General features: G+C 34.5%; 1 protein-coding gene across 5 annotated transcripts in view; it reads left to right on the top strand.

Moving 5' to 3' along the window:
• The first annotated feature begins 941 nt into the window (after positions 1-941).
• Positions 942-6000, top strand: part of LOC143250939 (docking protein 5-like) — a 36452-nt gene continuing 31393 nt past the window's right edge. For 3 of the 5 annotated variants that reach the window (XR_013028449.1, XR_013028448.1, XM_076502164.1), the window contains exon 1: positions 942-1092. The gene's annotated coding sequence lies outside the window, so the exon portion shown is untranslated. Of the gene's footprint in view, positions 1093-1242; positions 1389-6000 lie in introns of those variants that run through there. The other 2 variants (XM_076502166.1, XM_076502165.1) reach the window with 2 other exon arrangements.

Raw genomic sequence — 6000 nt, 5'->3', positions numbered from 1 at the left:
ATGACGTTTTGTTAACAGATGCGACAACTTTCAATTCTAACGCTGACTAACTTTTCCAACATTGAACTAACTCACTTGTTACTCAATAACTTATCATTCAACTCATTAATATCTCATACATTGATTCTTATGTTGATATCGTATTCTTACTTGAGTGCTCCGCGAATTTTCTAGATTATTATATCACCATTGTCATTAGTTCTGTCTATTAAAAATCTATATTAAACTACAGCTTACATTCGTTTTTGCCTTCATTATGTATTATTTTTTGAATAGATAGTGTTTTAATCTATTCAAAGCACGGTTTATTCATCAGTTGTGCACTGGTAGTCTTGTCTGTTTGTACTTAGCAAACCCAGTTTGATCCCACGTCACCATACAAGTTAAAAATACTTTTATCTATATATATAAATTTAACTACTTCTTCTACAAAGACGTCCATATAGCGTGCTACCTAAGATGTGAGAGCAAAATAAACCGAGCACAGTAGGCGACTGGTTATTTTGTTCCTTTAGCATCCAGTGGCATAAGTCAGTTGCATATCGAGTTCAAGGCCCTTGTTAACCCTTATGTCAAAGGAAGATGAATGGTGCAGAAAGTTTTATTTTCTTTTGGGGAGGGGTATGTCCTATCTCTGTTGACTGATTTTCCTCAGGTATGTTATGAACGTTTCACAAAACCTGCTAAATCACTTTTCCGAAACTACGTGTAGCTCGTTACAAAATGCACCTAGCGGTTAATGTATGCTATTTGACTTCATAGCTGATAAAAAAAAAAAACAAAGCTTTATTGACTTTGTGCACTGAGCATAAAATTCACAGCGATTCTCTTATATTTTTCCGAGCCGACTTTCAGCCCCGGGTTAACAATTCCACACACACACACACACCACAGGCCGCTGAGCTTTCAAGGTCACTTGCCGCAATCATGGCAAACCTATTTTCCCTTCATTCCTAGAATAGTCAAACTACCTAGTGCAAATTGCTCAGTGCTGTGAAGCAGTCGAGTCTAGAACGTTTCCGTGTACACATTACTGAGTGTAAAAGAAGTGACATTTCACATTTACATTAGGATGTATGGACTATGACAAAGGTAAGTAATTATTATGAGTTAGTTTTAAATTATGGATCGTTTTTTCATGTGGTAATACATAAACAAAGCATGTTTATTGTGTTTGAAAAACAACTGGGCTTCAGGACGATTTCCATACGGGATGCTCGTAACTGTGGTTTTGACTGGTCTCGAACATGAGTGGTCTGCCTTGTGGATTTTGTTTCTGAAAGGTAGAGCAGAGTCTTGGCGCAACCTGTGAAGCTTATCTGGAAATATTATGATATCGTTCGAGTTGTTCAGTCTCAACAGCCTCTGTATGAACGCCGAATCAACAGGTTAGCTTCCCGTGATGTTTTGTTCCTGGTGATGGTTTTGACACGGCCACAGTACTGAAAATAAATTCTAGTCGTATATGTTAACCTTAAAAACTTTTAAATGTGTGAAGTTAGGAGTTAAGAATTAAAGCAGAAAATACAAATATAAACCCGAAATAATGACGACAGTACAGATGATATTTCAGAAGTAATTAAAGTTTGAAGCTAAGAAATGTACTTAATTTACTGTAATTATAAACCTTAACGAAAATATCGAACACTCTTTACTGGTTGTTTTGGTAGTTACAAATTGCATCAGTGTAGCTGTTTTTATCGTTGAGATACTTATTTTGAATTATTGAGTAATGAATAATGCAAAATTTAGTTCATATAATAGAAATGAAAGTATTTTATTTCCTTTACCATTCATTAATAGGCCTAATTTCACAAGTAGCGATAGTTTCTACTTTTATGGTAGGTGTCTGTTTTGAAACACATACTTGAAATTAAATAAACCTAGATTAATTAATCAAGCGAGCCAAATACACTCGCTAACGAATATAATAATTAATATAATCGATAGTTCTTATACAGACTAAATCATTTCCCAAATGCTGAAAAGAATTTCAAATATATTAAAACGATCATCACGTCACATCAAATTTCCCTCTAGCGAGCAATATAAATATCAAAATTAAAATATTAATTAAAAGAAAATTCCCACTAGTAGCAGCTATATGTGGATTTCAAATCGATCAAGAGAAGAAGCTATGAATTAAAAGTTTATACTTGGAAAATGAGCCATTATACCGCTGCTAAAAAGGCATTAAATTCTAAGAAGAAAATTAGCAGTGATATTTCATTCTTATCACTTTAACACTATTAATAGTAAACTATTAGGTTATAATGTACGATTTTGAATAAATTTATTAAGATGTAAACGTGCTGCGATATGCTGTTACGTGCAGGTATATTGTAATGGATTTTGAATAAATTTATTAAGATGTAAACGTGCTGCGATATGCTGTTACGTGCAGATATATTGTAATGGCCAAAACAAACAAACAATCAATTTCTAGCTTGTCATGCGCTTATAACGAGTACAAAGTAACTTAAGTTAAAACAGAATACCACCAACACTCGCTCACTAAACGTGAAACTCGAGCAGCTCAGTCTGTTCTCACGCTTACAGGGATTAAAGAAAAAAAAATCACACTGATCCAGGAAATGAACCAGATCGCACCATTTTGTTTCACAGAATCAATCATTTGCTGGGGAACCTGATAATTTGAAACAAACACAATAACAGTGTCTTATTATACAAGAATATACTTGTATGCATGTCACACCTAGTTTTGGCCTTAGGCCTACATTATTGCTGTCAGTTCAGCCAGACACCAAACGTCAAAATTGAGATTATTCGAAACTGATAAAACATGATCTCCTCACAACAGGTTTAGGTTGCAGTGAATATGTACAAGTTAAATAAGAACGCTTTTATTTATTAAGGAGATCTTTAAAGAGAACTTGACAGGGCTTTTTTGATTAAGTAATGAGCAAATAACTTCTTTTTTTTTACGATGATGACAAATTTGCAACAATTCTGTGACATGATTCATCGCCCATGTAGAATCGTTTCACTCTGATAACGTTTTTCAGGAAGGTTGAATAGAATTCCGATTTGTAATGTTTCTCGGATGCGGTAGGCCTAGTTACTGAAAATAGCTAAATTGTAAAGAAGTGACCGCTTATGTATGTATATTTCTGATTTTTTTACAATAAGTGTGGGGTGAAGAATCTTAGTGATGCAACAGGAAATAAACGCGTTTTCTCTATGCAAATACTACCGTCATCCGTAATGACGGAAAGTCCAATTCACACATTGATAGTGGAACAATTTTTATATTGATGTTTGTTTTTTTGTCCTGAATTTCCACAAAGCTTCCGAAGGCTATCTGCGCTAGCTCTCCCTCATTTAGCACTGTAAAACTAGAGGGAAGGCAGCTAGTCATCACTACCCACCGCCAACTCTTGGGGTACTATTACCAATGAATAGTGAGATTGACCGTACATTATAACGCCCCCGTGGTTGAAAGGGCGAGCATGTTTGGTGTGACGGGGATTCGAACCCGCTACCCACAGATTACGAGTCGAGTGCCCTAACCACCTGGCCAGGGAGGGAATGGAAATACCATTGAACGAAATCGAAACTCTTTTGGATGATGAGAACAGCGCATTTGGAGAACTGGAATAGCTGACTAGTCACAGATTACTCCAGTCACGAAGCTAGCAATGTTTATAATTAAAATGAACTCCCGATCAAGGCAAAATATGTATTTAGAGAGAAAATAAAAATCAACCTCGCCGTCAGAAGAGATAATTAAACATATAATTCTGGCTTTTATACTTATTAAAATGTACTGTTGATGACATTTTCAGCCAAAATCCTAATAATATTTTACGAAGTTTCGCCAGTGTAGGAAATTTAGGCTAGTCTTACGTACATCTTAAAGATAATACAGTAAAACCTTTACGCCAATAATATATATATTTATTTAGAGAAAATTAATACTGATAAAGTAAACAAAATCAAACGGTGGGACTGCGTTAAAAACAGCAAATCCAAGCCCTTGACTAATTATATTAGTTTATAACCAAAAATAAGCCGAAACAGAAATAATATTTAAAAAAACGCTGCACTAATTGAAAGGATCCCAAGGTACAAGTTATAATATGGGATACAAAATGTATCCTAGGTTTTGGAGATGACTGCGGTGGTAGAACCCACATTGCGGTGGGGATACACCGTCTATCAGTCATAACCTAAATTCTCCAGTCTCATATAGAGAAATAAAATAAAGCAAATTAATAGAAATAGTAATTAGGAGAGCGAGACATGGGTGCTCAAGCCCACTATTTTCCACATCTATGTCACCCTTCACTGCCTGCAGACAGTTGTGGGAAGGTGACTGTTCTCCAAAGTAAAGGAGAAAACAGATTAATAAACATAAGAAAGATAAGGTACTACCATTTGGAGTTAAGTAAGTTGAATAAGCTTACCTCTTGAAATTAAAAACTTAATTTCAAATTAAAAATTGAAAATAGCATTAAAGCCCCTATTAGGGTAGAAAGATACTAAACTGGCAGCCCAGTGAATAAATTAGACTAGTATAAAGGGTTCCAACCAGTTATCTAAACTAAACTAGTATAATACCAAATAACCACTCATTAAGTCTACTGTAACTATCAATTTTCATACTCTAAACAAGTCTTTACATGTAGTAAGGTGTTCATCCACATAAAATAGTGCCAAGTTCTTAATAACCTTGTTCACAACCAAAAATAGTTACCAGAATTTTTAGTAAAATTTCTTTAACTCCTATTTCTTTATTTAATACATTCTTGTATTCATTGCAGAATATTCTAACAATTTTTTTTAAAGTTTCTTTATTAAATCCATTTCATATTATTTTTTGTGCCAGTATTTCAATATCACTAATAAAATATTGTAATTTATTACAAATTTTACAATATCTGAATAATTGTGAAGTTGTAATGCTTATGGTACACTACGATTAAAAGAGTGTAAACCATATATTGGAAAGGCAAAATATTTATATTGATATCCTTATCAATTATTTTAATTTCTAAATCTAAATAATGTGCTTTCGTATTACATAACGCGATTTGTCGAAAATGTCAGATATCACAGGTAATTATGTAATACGAATTTGGCTTTAGTTGGGTTTAATGAATCATCTACTGGTCTCTTCCGTAATAAGCAAAATTATAATTGCTAAAAGTAAAGAGGTTAAATCCTTATTAATTAATATTTCATCCACAGATTTTCAGTGAAAATAGCTTCTACTAGTAATTCAGTTTCCACCAACTTCGGGCGTCATACTAACAGGAAATACAAGTGGGTAGTGTCGTGAAGTCAAGGAGTACTCAAACATCACGTAACCCGAACAACGCAAAACCGTGTTAAACTGCTTGTCGGAACGAATGGACAATATGAAATATAAAGTCTATAGAACACTAAGATATGTCATTGTTGGTATTTTCTAATCACCAAAGACTTTGACTGTTGTTGCTGTGATATGTGTTGAAACAGAAAATGTCCAAAATATCACGGCCCAGCATGGCCAGACGGTTAGGGGTGCTCGACTCGTAATCTGAGGGTCGCAGGTTCGAATCCCCGTCGCACCAAACATGCTTGCTCTTTCAGTCGAGGAAACGTTATAATGGGACAGTTAATCCCACTATTCATTGATAAAAGAGTAGTGGCGATGACTAGTCTTCCCTCTAGACTCACACTGCTAAATTAGGGATGCCTAGCGCAAATAGCCTTCGTGTAGCTTTGCACGAAATTCAAAACAAAACATCGATAAAAACGGCATGACGTCTTACCTCTCATAAGTGTTTAGTGATTTATTGTGACGAATTTAAACCTGTTAAGGTAGTTGAACTTTAGGTTTTATGTTAACATAGGTTCAAAGTTGGCAATTTATTTTTGTTTTTCATATAATTCTGCGTGTTCAAACGTAACATTTCATGTTTGTGCGGTGGTTTTATTTATGTCTCCTAAACGGTGGTATGCGTGAGGATTTATAACGTTAAAACTCAGGATTCG

The sequence above is a fragment of the Tachypleus tridentatus genome, chromosome 5 (genome assembly GCF_004210375.1).
Source record: "Tachypleus tridentatus isolate NWPU-2018 chromosome 5, ASM421037v1, whole genome shotgun sequence".
Classification (NCBI taxonomy): Eukaryota; Metazoa; Arthropoda; class Merostomata; order Xiphosura; family Limulidae; genus Tachypleus; species Tachypleus tridentatus.
Note: the sequence above shows the minus strand (reverse complement) of the source record. Positions and strands in the feature narration are given on the sequence as shown.